Genomic DNA, 14847 nt, shown 5'->3' on the forward strand with positions numbered 1-14847 from the left:
TATCCAAATTTGTCGAGCTTTTTGGCTTTGACTTGTTGTCTTGTTCTTTTGACCTGTTATGGTTGTTGCTGAAGGGGTTGGTGATAGTGATGGCCTGAGTTGATGATAGGGGATGTCGTAAGATTCATCACTATCGCTACTATCCTCAGCAAGGTTGACTTCTTGTATTTTCCCTTGATTTTTTGGCTGGTAGTGGAAAGTTACTGTGTGTTTGCTCGTGGGTGGTAGTTTCTTGGAGGACTTTTCTAGCCCATTGATTAGAGCATTGTTAGCTCATTGCTCTGGTCGTATTCCTCCTAGCTGAGTCTTTGCATCCTTATTAGTAGCCATGTATGAGGATGCTTGTGGTGGCTGTGTCTTCACCGAGGACTTTGGAATCCACTTTTGATGCACTTTATTCGTGTAGCGATGACATTGATTCCCGGCTCATTGATCTTCTTGAAGCTCGAAGTGTTCTACAGAGTCATAGAACTCGTCGTCTTCTTCATCTTTTGATTCTCCACATTTCTTTGTTTGCTCCTTATTTTGAGAGTTTGTTGATGTCTGGTTCTCTTCGTTTTCTTGGATTACACTCACTGCAAAATAAGGAACGACATCATAGCCATTTTCATCACAAAACTTTGTTGTGGGAGCATCCTCCACGGCGCACACGTCCAGAGTAGCCAAGATGTGTTCCCATCCAAAAGGCTCTTACTCTTCTTCAGGAAATGGTTCTGGGATATAGTCCATATCCTCTATAACCCTCTCTAGGATATATTCCTCAAGTTTCAAGCTACCACATTGTGAAGCTCCACACATCCACAGTTCTTTAGGCTTACCTAACCAAGCTGGAAGTTATGATCCTGCTACTGTGGCGGAATCAAACTCCTCAACCGGTGTTCTCATCACATCCCTATAGATATGGTCCCTCAAGTTTATCTTTATTATGGTTTCCATATGTCTCAAGTATATATGGTCATAACCCCAATCTTGGACCATTTTCAATTGTCGCATGAATGGTCTTCCCAGAATGATCAACAACAACAAAAGTGTGTTCATATTCAATGCCACAAGAAGTAACAAGTAATTTTGCTAGCAGTCCTAGGGGATTTTCCTTGTGTCCGTCTGCAAGCTGCAGGGTCATTCGTGTGGATATCAAGGCAGGTTTTCCCCATTTTTCCAAACCTCTTTGGTTGCAATGGCCACACTAGCTCCACTGTCAAGGATTGCCATGGTTTTTACATTATTGAATTCCACAGGAAGGGTGGTGTTTCCATCTTCTCCCTCGTAATACTCGCCTACCTTGTTTAATGGCACTGGCCTAGTATTTAGTTGAGGCATTTCAAGCTCTTTGATGCCTTCCTCGATTTGAGTCATTGGGGTTTTTACACCAAATTTCTCTAGACATTTACCCACATTAGCCCACATGTTTGGTCTTATTCTGAGCAACTCGGCTAACATTATTGTACAGGTGACTGGGGTTGATAGAATATCTACTAGCCCCTTTGAATCGATGGCCTTGTTGGGAGACAGTCTCTGTGATGGGACTGCAACCACATCTGACTTGGTCTCGTACTCTCCCATGTAGGATGGTAGTGTTCTTAGCGAATGGGGTTGACTATCCATAGATTGTACAGATCCTTTCTCGCCCCAATACGATCGCACGTCTAGATTCATTTGAGATCCAGTCTCAAATTCCTCTATTGGTGGTAGAAACACTCCTCGTTCATCACCAGTCTTGTCTACTCGTCTTCTTAGGTCATCGGCTTCATTGGCCTCTCTGACTTGTTTCCACAATTCGTCAAGACCATCTATCTCTTTACAATCCTCGGGTATAGCTTGGTGAAATCCCTCGGAAGAGTCATCCATGGTATTCAGTACTATCCATGGTATTCAGTACTATCCTTGGTTCTAATGCTGGGTCTTTGAGGTTTGGTCTGTGCTCATGACTAGAATCTGGCTCTTTTAGTTCCTGGTTTGGTGGGATTACTTGTGTAGGCATGACACAGATCAGATCCTTAGGTTTTGCAACTGGTGGTTCTAGTAAAGCTTGGGCTGTTTGAATCATTTTCTGGCACATTTCAAACCTTTTCTTTTCTAGTTCCGCATAGGGATATATCATCCACCTGTGTTCTTGGGTTTGGTTGTTTTTGAGCCTCACATCATAGGCTTTCAAGAGGGCATCTAATGTCTCATTAACCTTCTCTGCCAACACAGATCCTCCTGAACTAGCACTTCTCAGTTTCTCATCCATGGATGGTTCTTCTAGAGGTTTAACCATCTGTGTAAGAGAAGGTGCCTCCTTTTCCTCATGTTGTTTTATCTTCTCCTCAGCTTTGGTAAGCTCCTTAGCTAGGGATTTTTGCTCTCGTTCCTTGCATGCTTTCATCCTAGTCTTTCTAGCTTTCCAACTATTTCGTTCGCTCTTGGTTTTCTGACTAGGTGCGTCTGTCTTTGGTCCATCATCTGTCTTTGGACTCATGTCACTTTCCGTGTTCTTTGTCTCTGGATTCTCATCAGCTTTCTTTTGAGCTTGTGCTCTCGTAACTACGTAAACTGGTACAACATTTTCATTTTCTGAGCTACTAGGGAGCTGAACAATCCCTAATACATTTGTCGTTATTTTCCTGATTTTGTTTGGTTTTTTCGGGCAATCGGGGATCAAGTGAGTGATGCCACACTCAAGACAATAGGCATTTACTTCAGTGATCTCCGTATGAGGACATTGTTTGACCAAGTGGTTGTCACGACTTTTGTGACAATCTGTCTCTGGTTGAGGAGATTCTTTTAGCATTTCCTCTTGGCTATAAGCAAGCTTTGACCTAGATAAGCCGCTATTTGCAATAAATCGCAATGTCCTTTCGTCCATTTCATACCTTCTTTCTTTCGACTGAAACCCAAGAGGTGGAGGTTGTACCGGCCTCACCACTCCATGTGTTTCTTTCACATTTTGTTTCTCCGAAGGGTAGTACTCACTTTGGTTGCTATACCACATTGTAGCTGGTACTGGTGATGGTTTATTTGATGCTTCCATCATTGGCATGTATCTCATGTCTATCGGCATTCTAGCACCTGGCAGCGGAGGTTGTTGTCCTAAGACAAGCTGTGGCCTTAAAACTCCTACTGGTCTTGGCACATTCCCCGTAATGTATCTAGGTGGAGTAGGTGCTTCTGGAATAGGTTGTACATACCTCTCCCTAGAATTTTCCATGCTATAATAGCACTCTTCCCCCGTATGGTTCGTCCATTTTCTCTCAATTTCACACCACTTCGGCTCTCCCGAATCAGACCTTACAAGAGGAATCAACCTCTTGACCAAGTCGTCGATAAGCTTTTCTTGATCAATAGGTGCCGTTGGCTTGGCAATGGACTCACTTATCTGTGAAACACTGTGCTGAGAGGATGTGTCATCTCCTTGACTCTTCAAGTCCTTTTCTTTGTATGCCTCACAGTTATCCACTAGATAAAGAGCTTCTTTGATCAACTCGTTTAGCGTCATCCTCCTTATCATATGCAGATCCTTCTGAAGGCCCGCATGTCTCATTCCCTGGATAAAGATCAGCATCAGTCGTGCTTGCGTAGGTAATTCAGCTCTTGGACAGAGCTTAACATATCTCTTGAGCCGTAATGATGCTTTGCATACTGATTCATCCTCTTTCTGTTTGAATCTATGGATTTGCGAGACCGTGTTGTGAGCAATGCCTTTTGGCGAGAATTCTTCAATAAAATCCTCAAACAGCTCATCTAGGGTCTCAAAATCCCATTTTTCCACCGAGTCAAACCATGTAGCTGCATCATCTTCTAGAGTCAATCCAAATCCTGCAAACTGTGTCGCAAAATCTGAAACTTCCTCTGCTCTAATCACTCTTCTAAAAGCCGTTACGTGATCTCTCGGATCTTTATCTCCGGATTATTTTATGTTTACCCATTTCTGGACTTGGGATGGTCTAACTGGTCGATTGTCTACAAGTCTAACCAAAGACTCTCCCAATCCTTCTCTCGTTAGTATCGCTCTTGAAGGGAATCCTGGTGGCTCTCTTCTTGGAATTCCTATAGGAATTCTCGTGTTTGGTGGAGGCATTTGTGGTCCTTCATTGACCAAATATCCACCTCTTTCTAGTACAGTCTGTGGATTTGTGCTTTCTACAACTCTGTATTCTCGTCCATACTTGTCGACAACTATAGATCTCCATTGACAGTCAACTCCGTATGTGTAGACATATAAGAGCTTGTAATCCGTTATCTCTTCTAGGTATGGATCTGAGCACCTATAAAGATTGACCTCATTGTCGTCAATGTATCTATATAGTCCTTCACTCTCATGACCAATCATCCAAACTCTCTCAACAAGATGGATCTTTATCAATTGCAAGTTTGGAAGATCCATTGTGGGAGGATATTCCTCTATCGTAGGGATCTCCAAGCTTGTGTAAGCTGTGTTTGAATCTAGGGTAGACATGATTTCTGGGCTTAAGAGCTTTTTCTTGGTTCAATTAGACTTAGTCCACTGTGTTCAAGTTCTTTGGTTAGGGAAAAGTCGAAACTATGTCCAAAACCGCAACCGTTTCGTCACAATTCTCGCAAATTGTCGCTTTCAGACACCCCTAACTTGCGGATGTATTTTGAGGCCTCAAACGACGTTTTTTTCAAAGTTGAACTAAATGGTTTCGGTAGGCATCATTTAGCTCAAGTTTTGCTCTAAGATCTGTAGAGCCGTTCTCAGGCTACGTTTTGATATAAAAACTTTTCCGATCCGATATCGTTTGTGAAAGTTATGGCCAAAACAGTGAAATGCAGTTTAGACTGGTCAAAATGAGTCCAAATTCAATTTTAAAAGAAGATTTGGATCTCTGTGACACTGTGAACACTCCTATATAGTCAAAAGTACAGTTGGACCCTAAAACTGGCATAGAGACATCCTACGCGTAGGATGTCTATATGCTCAGAATTTAACAAAATTTGGTCTAGAGACTCCCCTTAAGTCCAGCAACACAATGGTATGCTCAGAGGTTGATTTGGACCTAAAAATGGCCTTGAGACATCCTACGTGTAGGATGTCTTTTTGCTCAGAATGACTTGAAATTTTCACCCCAGCTTCTCCTTGATGTGCTGATCACAGTGGTGTGCTCATAGGTTGGTTTGGAGTCCTAAATTAAGCTGGAGACATCCTACATGTAGGATGTCTAACTGCTCAGATTTTGTCCAAACTTGATCCCAAGATTCTCCTAGTGCTCAGCAACCCAATGGTATCCTCAAATTTGAATTTGGATGCCAATAGGTCAAGATTTGGGCTGCATAAGCTTCTAGTGCACTCCAAGAGTAGGATGTCTGACAATTCTTGTCTTTGCTTGGTAAATAGGCCAAACAAGGCCCAAATTCACTTTTGAAAAAAGTTTTGGAATCCTTGAGACACTTAGAAGCTCCCTATATGGCCAAAGTAGAATTTTGACCACTTTATGACCCTGGAGACATCCTACACGTAGGATGTCTTTTTTCTCTGTTTCAGCTCAATCTTGCACTGTAGCTTCCCCTTGATGTGCTAAGCTCACAGCTATTTTTACTTTTTGATTCTGACACCTTTAGGTTGGTTAAATGATCAAGAATCTGTTCCAAAAGCCTGATGTCTGTTCTGATGAATTCCCAAGTCAAATCAACTCCAAATTGGACTAAATTTGTCTAGGGGGCTTATCTAAGGCTATATGACAACATGGTATGGTCACAGGAGAATTTTGGTCTCAGAATCATGCAGTAGACATCCTACGCGTAGGATGTCTTTTTGCCCATAATGAACCCAAACTTGGACCAAAGATTGCCCTAGTCTTCAGCAACCCACTTGTATGCTTAGATTTGAGTTTGGATGTCAAAAGACCCCAAAACTAGCTATTCTTGCCTTTTTCAGTCAAAATGCTAAAGTCTGTTCAATCTTCACTTTCATTGACCCAAATGAGATGAAATTTATCACATGCACAGCTCAATACAACATTTAGAACATGCCTTTGGAGTCATCCTATGGTTTGGTCTTAAAATTAGGCCTTGGACACAATTTGGGTAGGATGTCTGGCAATTCTTGTCTTTTGGCTTTGATCTGTCAAAATTTGGTCAAATTTCCACTTTCCAGGTGAAAATAGGGTAAAACCTACCTTCTAAACACACTGGTAACCTCAGATTTTTAAAAAAAATGCCCATATCACCCTGTAGACATCCTACGTGTAGGATGTCTTTTTTTCTCAGAATGGGCTTCTGTTTCTACCCAAGGTGCTTCTTGATGCATATAACAAGAATATGTGATCACAACAAATTTTGGATGTCAAAATTGCTCAGAATCACCACCTTTGGGAAAATATTTCTTTGAAAGAGGAACATTTCCTTAACTCTCAGTCTATATGTCCAAATGACATGAGCTTTGGTGTGTGTGTCCAACACAACATGCAGAATATAGGTATGATGTCAAAACTTGATTTTTGCTTCGAGAATCACTCTCTAGACATCCTACGCGTAGGATGTCTACTGATGAAATTTTTTGCAGAATTCATCCACAAGCATCCCCAAGTCTTGAGCACTACTTTTCAAGCATTCTTACCAGTTTTTATGCAAAATTGTGCTCAGAATCTTAAGTTTCTTGTGTTCGCGTTTTTGACACTCCGTCTTTGGTCTCTTGGGTGTCAAGAGTTGGTCAAAACTCTAGTTTCAATGTATACTTAGGGTAAACCCCCCCTTCTGAACACACTGGTGCAGTCAGAATTTTCAAATTTGGTCTCCAGAACCCCCTTGAGACATCCTACGCGTAGGATGTCTATGTTTACAAAATTGCAGGTTTTCTTCACAGAACCCTTGCAAATGCTCTTTTATATGCATAGCATCAGTCAGTCATACAAATATATCCACAAAAGCTTGTTTAATGCATTTCTACCCTCAAAAGCAAACTTTTCCGTGATTTCAAATGCAATCAAGCACTTTAGCAAATAATTCAGTGCTGAATAGCTCTAGATCAGAATCGGATCACTTACCTAAAGCTACTCCTACAAATCATATGGGGTTTTGCATCTATGAGTAGAAAAACGCTTCACTGCCACACACGGACTAGTAAACGCTTTTATCACCTCACAAATCACTCGACCACCAACAACTACTCTAATCCACAGATCCTAACTAAACCTATCTAGTCGCAGACCCTCGGCAAGACACACGCTTCCTGGCTATCCACTTGATCACGGAATATCCTCTTCCGGATCCACTTAAGAAAAACGCTTTCTTTAGCCGAAACTAAATCAAGCAACCATCACACGAGTGTTAGTAGGAAACCTACTTAGGTCCTTGTGTCCCCGGCAATGGTGCCAATGTTGCGGGAGCGACTCACACACCCATGAAGTGCATGCAAACACTACCTAGATCAACATAATGTCAATCGAGGACACAGATGACACGATAGGCACACAGAGGAAATCTCTTTAGCTTGTTAGGCTGAGACCATCCTACACATACAACACTCTGGAAGGCCAACTAAACCACAATCAAGAACCTCACTGCTCTCAACTACACCACCTAGCCACATACACACATACCGAAGGTAACTCACCTAATCATGCCAGATTCATACGAAACTTAAGGAACACCATCCCCTCACTAGGATACACCTGTCCCTAAGCTTCTACACTCGAAACCCTCACTCTAAACCCATCTGCGGAAAACGCATAGGATGACAGAGCAGAATTTTGAAAGTGCCTGAAACTAAAATTTATGAGTACCTATGGGTAGCTTATGTTGCCATGATTCTATAGACTACTAGCACGCAGAAAACAGACATCGTTTGATACACTTACGGCCACAAATAACTCGTAGATGCGTCGGCGTGTGTGCTTTGTCTTGCGTGGAATGCTTGGCGTTGTCGCGTAGCTCTCCTCGAGCCTACAACAATGGTGGAGTCGGATCTCCAATGTGTTGAGCGAGCCGGGCGTAGCGAGAGGATAAAGCTCATGCTCACTCTCTTTCTCTCTCACACACAGTGGACGGCAGCGCTAAAGTTTTGATTATGATAATAGTCTCCCCCTTTACAAAATGACCTAGGTACCTTATATACTAAGGCTACCTTAGGTTTAACCAAAAATTGGGTTGAAAGGGTCAAATGGCTTTGTATTTACAATTTGGAAGTGCCATTGCACCCCGACTTCTGAAACTAGAATAACTACTCATTACAAATGACGTTTATAGCCATAATCCGCAACATTTCATAACTCGCAAAAGATAAGACTTTGGTACGAAACTTGAGTTATGTTGTGTTGTTGACCCAGCGGTCAACATCCTCCTTCCTCTATTTAAGAGGTGAGGGTGCAACTCTGCCCCTCACTTAGCTTTGTATGTTCTTTTGCTTGCATAAATTAGGATTATGTTACCGAACATACTAATAGTGCTTACTGTTCATCAAAATGATTTGGGAATAACTTGTTAACTGTCGCTTATGCATGTATTATTGATCACTGTCATAAGAAGCCTGGATTGGCCCACCATTTTGGTTGGATATGGGAACTTAGAAGGGGTGGTGTTCTCTAAACCTACTGCGCACTAATGTTGGATGTTTTTTTAAAAAAAATGGGGGGTTCATAGGGGAGGTGGCTTTGGTTGCACACCGTTGCCGTATTGTGGACAACTTGATTGTTGGGATGGGATAATGCAATACATTATCTGCATTTACTTAGGCAGGTGTAGCTTCTTTTTTTAACTTTGGGATTTACTTGGTACTATCACTTAAGCTTGGTATATTGCCTGGTGAAAGCCCACCGTTTTGGGTTGGTTATGTGCATATAAAGGAGATTACCTGCTGCGCACTGATTTTTTCGGATATTGTAGGGGAGGTTTCCCCGAATGCATATTGTGGCTTTACTAGTTCATTACGTAGTTGTTTGGATAAGAAGTGGCAAATCATTGTTTACATGGGTGGGTGTAGTTTCTGGCTTTTTTCAAAAAACCCCATAGTAGCAGTTATTCTTTTTTCGGTTTTGACATTCAAAACTGGCTGGATGACACTTGGTTAGTTAAAAGAATGGATTCCATATTAACATAAATGATATTTGTTCGGAGTAAGCAAAAACAAGTTTGAAACTTCCAAATGGAATTTTGTAAAGGATTCTTTGTATTGCTTCATATGATGATGCCTCACTATTCGAAAAATAAACTCAAAAAATTTGATTAAATCGGGGGTTAAGGCACTTGGATAAGAAGGGGTCATGGCCTTCTAATCAAAATAAAACCATATTTATACTAAATTTTAGCTTTGGGAGTATAAAGCATTTTTTGGAACACATTAATTATTTTGGACTAAGCTTGTAAAGTTTTAAAGAAAAGTTGTAAGATGGACATGGATAACAACTGATATAGTCCATCGATACCTGTAAAACACATCCAAGGCTAACATATCTGTTGTCGTGTTTGGATGGATGTAGGTAAGGACTCTATCTTATCTTGGACGTTTTTTTGGCTTTAGCAAGTTGTCCAACACAGGATTACACAGACACCTACTACAAGGGAAGTTCTTCTGTTATTTGTATATTGGAATGGGGCTTCATTCTTACAAACATAGTACAAAGATAATTCTAAGGCTGAGTTGTTTTTGTACTTATCATTTCCTCTATTCTGAAGACAGCTGTCTTTTGAATGTAAAAAGACATTCATTATTAATTATGATAAAACAACTACACACACACACACACACACACACACACACACACACACACACAAGGTAAGCCCAAGCCTCAAGAGGCAACAAGGAAACATGGCAACTCCCTACCCATGTTGTCCTCAAGGTGTGCTAAATCCTATTGGATAGGCTTAAAAGGGGTCCAATGAGCATTTAGATTAATTAAATAATTATCTAAGCAATTATCAAGCCTCTCTCCCTCAAAGGGGAAAGAAGGACAAATGTCCAAAACCTATCCTTGTTTCTTGATATGCCTCTTGCATGTGATTGCTCAAGGGGACCAATGAGCTTCAAGCATGAGCTACAAGGGGGGGTCGACCAAAGAAAGAAGGGGGGTTTCTTTGGGGGTATACTCTCCCACACACACTCACACACACTCTCATTGTGTGAAGTGCAAAGTGCAAGAGCTCCATCTCCTTCTCCAAGCTAGTAGAGAAGTTGAGATCCTACACCAACACTCTTGGCTATGAAATGCAAATCCAACCAAGAGCTATGATTAAGTGCTTAAGATTGTCATATTCTCCATCTTCATTACTATGCTATTATGTACCCTAGCAAGAAGAGTGATGATAAGTGAGGAGCTATTTATTTCTCCTATGAATGTTTCTCCTTCCTCTTCCCTATCCTCATTTCCCGCTCGCTCTCTCCACCTTTGAAGGTGTTTGAGACCATGGGACTGAGGCTTGGGTTAGTTAATGCTTTTTACAAAGTCTATGTTATGCTCGCGATGCATGAAGCTTTCCATCTTCATTGAATCACCTAGGTTACAAGGAAGACAAAGATTGTATTGTACCACGTCTCTCTTGATGGGAGAATCTATAATACAAAATGCCTATTGGAGGGGGAACTCGCTCCACAAAAATCCGGTCCTCAACAAATTCTCTAAACTTTCTCTCTTGCAAAAGTATTTTTCATGCCAAGTTAACTAAGTACTATGATTATGTTTCTACTATCAATTAAGTTCACCCTCTATGTTCTCAAAGTAATCTCACAAAAATGCTCTCTTTAATTCTCCTAATTCCGCTATTCTCAAGGTTCATAGGCCATTTCCATTACACTCTCTCTCTCTCTCTCTCTCTCTCTCTCTCTCTCTCTCTTCAGTGCAGTCGTTTTATGCTTAAAACGGTGCACACACACACACACACACACACACACACACACACACACACACACACACAGAAAGAGAGTGCAGCTGTTTTATGCTTAAAACAGTGCAGCCGTTTTATGCTTAAAACGGTGCACAGAGAGAGAGAGAGAGAGAGAGAGAGAGAGAGAGAGAGAGAGAGAGAAAGAGAAGAGGGAGAGTGTGTGTAATGGAAATGGCCTATGAACCTTGAGAATAGCAGAATTAGGAGAAATAAAGAGAGCCATTTTCATTACACTCTCTCTCTCTCTCTCTCTCTCTCTCTCTCTCTCTCTCTCTCTTCAGTGCAGCCATTTTATGCACACACACACACACACACACACACAGAGGGGAAGAGAGGGAGAGAGGAGGTATATAAAAAGAGGGAGGGGATATATGTATATATATATGTGTGTGTGTGTGTGTGTGTATATATATATATATATATATATATATATATATATATATATATATATATATATATATATATATATATATATATATATATATATATATATATAGAGAGAGAGAGAGAGAGAGAGAGAGAGAGAGAGGGAGGGAGGGAGGGAGGGATAGATGAACAGAGAGATAGATTGAATTATCATCCACAAAAGTCAGATGTGACCTATGGGACTAAAAATAAAACATTACAAAGGGTTAGGGATTGTAGGATACATCTCAGTTAAGGATTGAGGGTCCAACAAGGTGTGGGAAAAAGAGAAAAGAATATGAAAACCTTAAGAGGGGTGGGTAAGGGGGAAGCCGGTTTGAGAGTTCGAAACTCTTGGATAATGGCTTTGCCTCCTCGATAAACGAGAGAGAGAGAGAGAGAGAGAGAGAGAGAGAGAGAGAGAGAGAGAGAGAGAGAGAGAGAAAGGCTCGCTCCTCTAAAAAGCTCACTCCAAAAAATCTTTTTGGAGCAATCTTTTCAGAACGAGTTTTTAGATTTAGGTATCGGTCAAAGCATGTTTAAGTGGTACCAAAAAGTAGTGTCTTGGACACCCCTTTGGAAGGAGAGAGAGTGGGGTGTGGGTTGTTTAATTTCAAATGTTAAGAGTAAAAGTATAAAGCGAGAGGGAATAAGGCAACAAGCGGGCTTGGAATTTTTGAATGTATAGAAAAGTGACTTGGACCATTAAACGCTATTGAATATTCTCTCACTGCCACAACTGTTGGACTCTGCAACATTCACTCAATGGGTCCCTCCCTCCCTAGAACTTTTTTTTCATCTCTCTCTCTCTCTCTCTCTCTCTCTCTCTCTCTCTCTCTCTGCCTCCTCCATTGCCTCTACGTCCGGGCTACTTAGTTGTGCTTCTCTTCCAGTTTAGGGCTCATAGTGAACTCCGTTTCTCTCCCTTATAGCCTTTGTAGCTGCTTTAGGGCCCACCATATTCAGCACCTGCTAGCTTTCTCATTCTCTAGCCACTACAGTATCTCAACAATGTAGCATCTTAGTATCCTCTCTCTCTCTCTCTCTCTCATGATTGCTTCTTAGTGCTTTCAATAAAGTTTATAGGCTTCCAAGTACTTGGAATGCTTCCGAAGACTTTTGAGTAATTTGAAATGCTTCTTTCTAAGTGATTCCAAGTTATTTTAAATGTTTTTGAGTGCTTTCAAGAGCTCAATACAAACTTTGAGTGCTTCAAAGTGCTTCAGAAGAAATTCCTTTGTGCAGTGCACATCATCAAATGCCACATTTCCATGTTTAACAAACCTATGGGAGTATGTATTGTGTCCAAAACCCATTGATAGTGCTTCACCATAGAAAATGCTTTTGGGAACATTTAAACATTGTTCATTGTGTCCGGGATTGATGATATATTTGGGATGACCGTTGTCATGCCGCTTGTGCGCTCCTTGCCGCACTGTCGAAGCAAGGGACTTGCCAATACACCGTGTGCGAGCCACAAACGGCTCCAAGCACACAACAAGCCTAAACTAGCAAGCTCAAGGAAACAAAGGGTGTGTCACTCACCGCTCTACGCTCGCCTTCGTGGTGGATTCCTCGCCGCGATGAAGAATAAGCTGCAGTCGTGCCGCGCTCAACCGCTTCGCCGCCGTCGTGCCTTCGTAATGCTCGATCGCACACACACTCTCCCTCTCTCTCTCTCTCTCACACACACACACACACACACACAAGGAGGTGAAGAAGAAGAAGATGGAGATGGAGCAAGAGCACTCTTCAATTGCACAAATGAGAGAATGAGTAAAAATTAGGTTTAGTTGGCTTTTATAGGAGCTCACCCCATTCACACTTGGGCGCCCATGCTTAGCCAACTAATCCCTTGAATGTCCAAGTTAAAGTGCGCCTCTCATCGACGATCACTCTACCTTTCCCTATTGGACCGACAAGCCCGGTACCTGACTCTACCAAATACATAATACGCGTCCATCGTAGGTGATGGGGTGTCCGTGTGCCGTGAGGGTTAACATGCCCCCCTTCCTGATGTAGATTCCGTCCTCGGAAGCTATTGAGTTGAAGCTGGGTCGTCGAGGTGGAAGAGCATTTGAGATGAATGTCCTTAGCCTTCTTCAGTCACTGCAAAATCAAACAACATTGGCACAGTAATTGCATTCTCTTAAAAAGCATATGCAGTTTTAGATAGACGCATTGATTGGTAAAAGAATTTCAAACAATTTGATAGCAATGAACATTAAATTGCAATGTAATCAAATGCATAAACAGATGTAAAGGTAGAAAATTAAACAAGTCTGGGGTCGCTAATTTGACGGTCGAAAAGCACTAGAGATCGAATATTAATACCATGGGTAAGCTTCTTAATTTTCTGTGGTCAATTAAGTTGTTTAATCGCGAGAGCCAAGTATTCATGTTCGAGGGCTGACTAGAGGCTATACCTAGAAGACTTTGTAGTTAAGCTACCATAAAAGGAATTTCTCATGAAATCATTGCCTGATTGATTACTTTTTCTTTGACCCCCCAAAGTCTTTTCACATTGATTCAATTATGATGTGTGTGCTTATTTTGTATGCCTTGGGTTTTTTGCTTTTCAAGGAAAAGCGCCCACACTGGGAACCTCTAGGGCTCTAGTACCATAGGCAATACATATGAGTGAAGTACCAAATCAAGCTGAGATTTCTCTTCCAGCTTAAAATTTTACATTGTGGCACTTTGATTTTTTGCTTGTTCATTTTCAGCATTTAAATTTTGTAACTTTGGGGGGTCATATAACACTGTTACCCTCCCCAGGCTCATCACATTAGTAAACTCCCTTTATAATACTTAAGCTAAAGGTCAATAGGGTTAAGCCCACTAGAAAGCCCTAGTACATTTCATACAATGCTGCCTAAATCGGATTAAGAACCTAAGTAACCATTGTTTATTAGGAAGGCATTCCCCATGGTATTAAGAGAAGATTTCTAATACCTAGCTTGGTCAAACTAGCTTAGTCGGACTGCTTGATTTTTACACCTAAACAAGTGATTATGACAAAACATTACATTGAATTAAATGTTTGATACTAAGCCAATGCGCTGAATATTATGCTACCAATCACAATCAAAGCAGACAAACATGGATGCAAAAAGATAACGGCAATGCTAATGGACAAGAAACACCTGTTTGTGTTGATGGTCGCGCTTGATTTGAATGTTCCATGAAGGTCCAAATCCTATCAATAGCAACACGCTCCTGTACACACTAGGAAACAAAAACAATACCTCTAGGAGGCACATCAGTGGGAAAAGAGAACTTTGCTAATCTCTCAACTCTAAAACAGAAACACTCCTATCGTACTAATCTTACCTACCCTCCATCATTCAAGTGATGAGGATCAAAGGTGTTTTATGGCATAGGTTTCTGTTTCACTGTACCAGATGTGACATGTGTAGGTCTGAGTCAATGTTTTGACTTTAATGTGCATACTCGTTTGCTAATTGCTCTTGCTCTTTTTTTTTTTTTTGTGAGTATAAATCTTTATATGCACATTCCCTAAGATTGGAATTGAGAGGTCGGGGAAAAAGGTTGAGAGGGGAACAAATGAATGATGACTGTCAGCAAACACTCCCCCCTTCCTTGGGTAGATCATACCGTTTG

This window comes from Adiantum capillus-veneris, chromosome 3 (genome assembly GCF_014529385.1).
Source record: "Adiantum capillus-veneris isolate H3 chromosome 3, ASM1452938v2, whole genome shotgun sequence".
In the NCBI taxonomy this organism is placed as follows: domain Eukaryota; kingdom Viridiplantae; phylum Streptophyta; class Polypodiopsida; order Polypodiales; family Pteridaceae; genus Adiantum; species Adiantum capillus-veneris.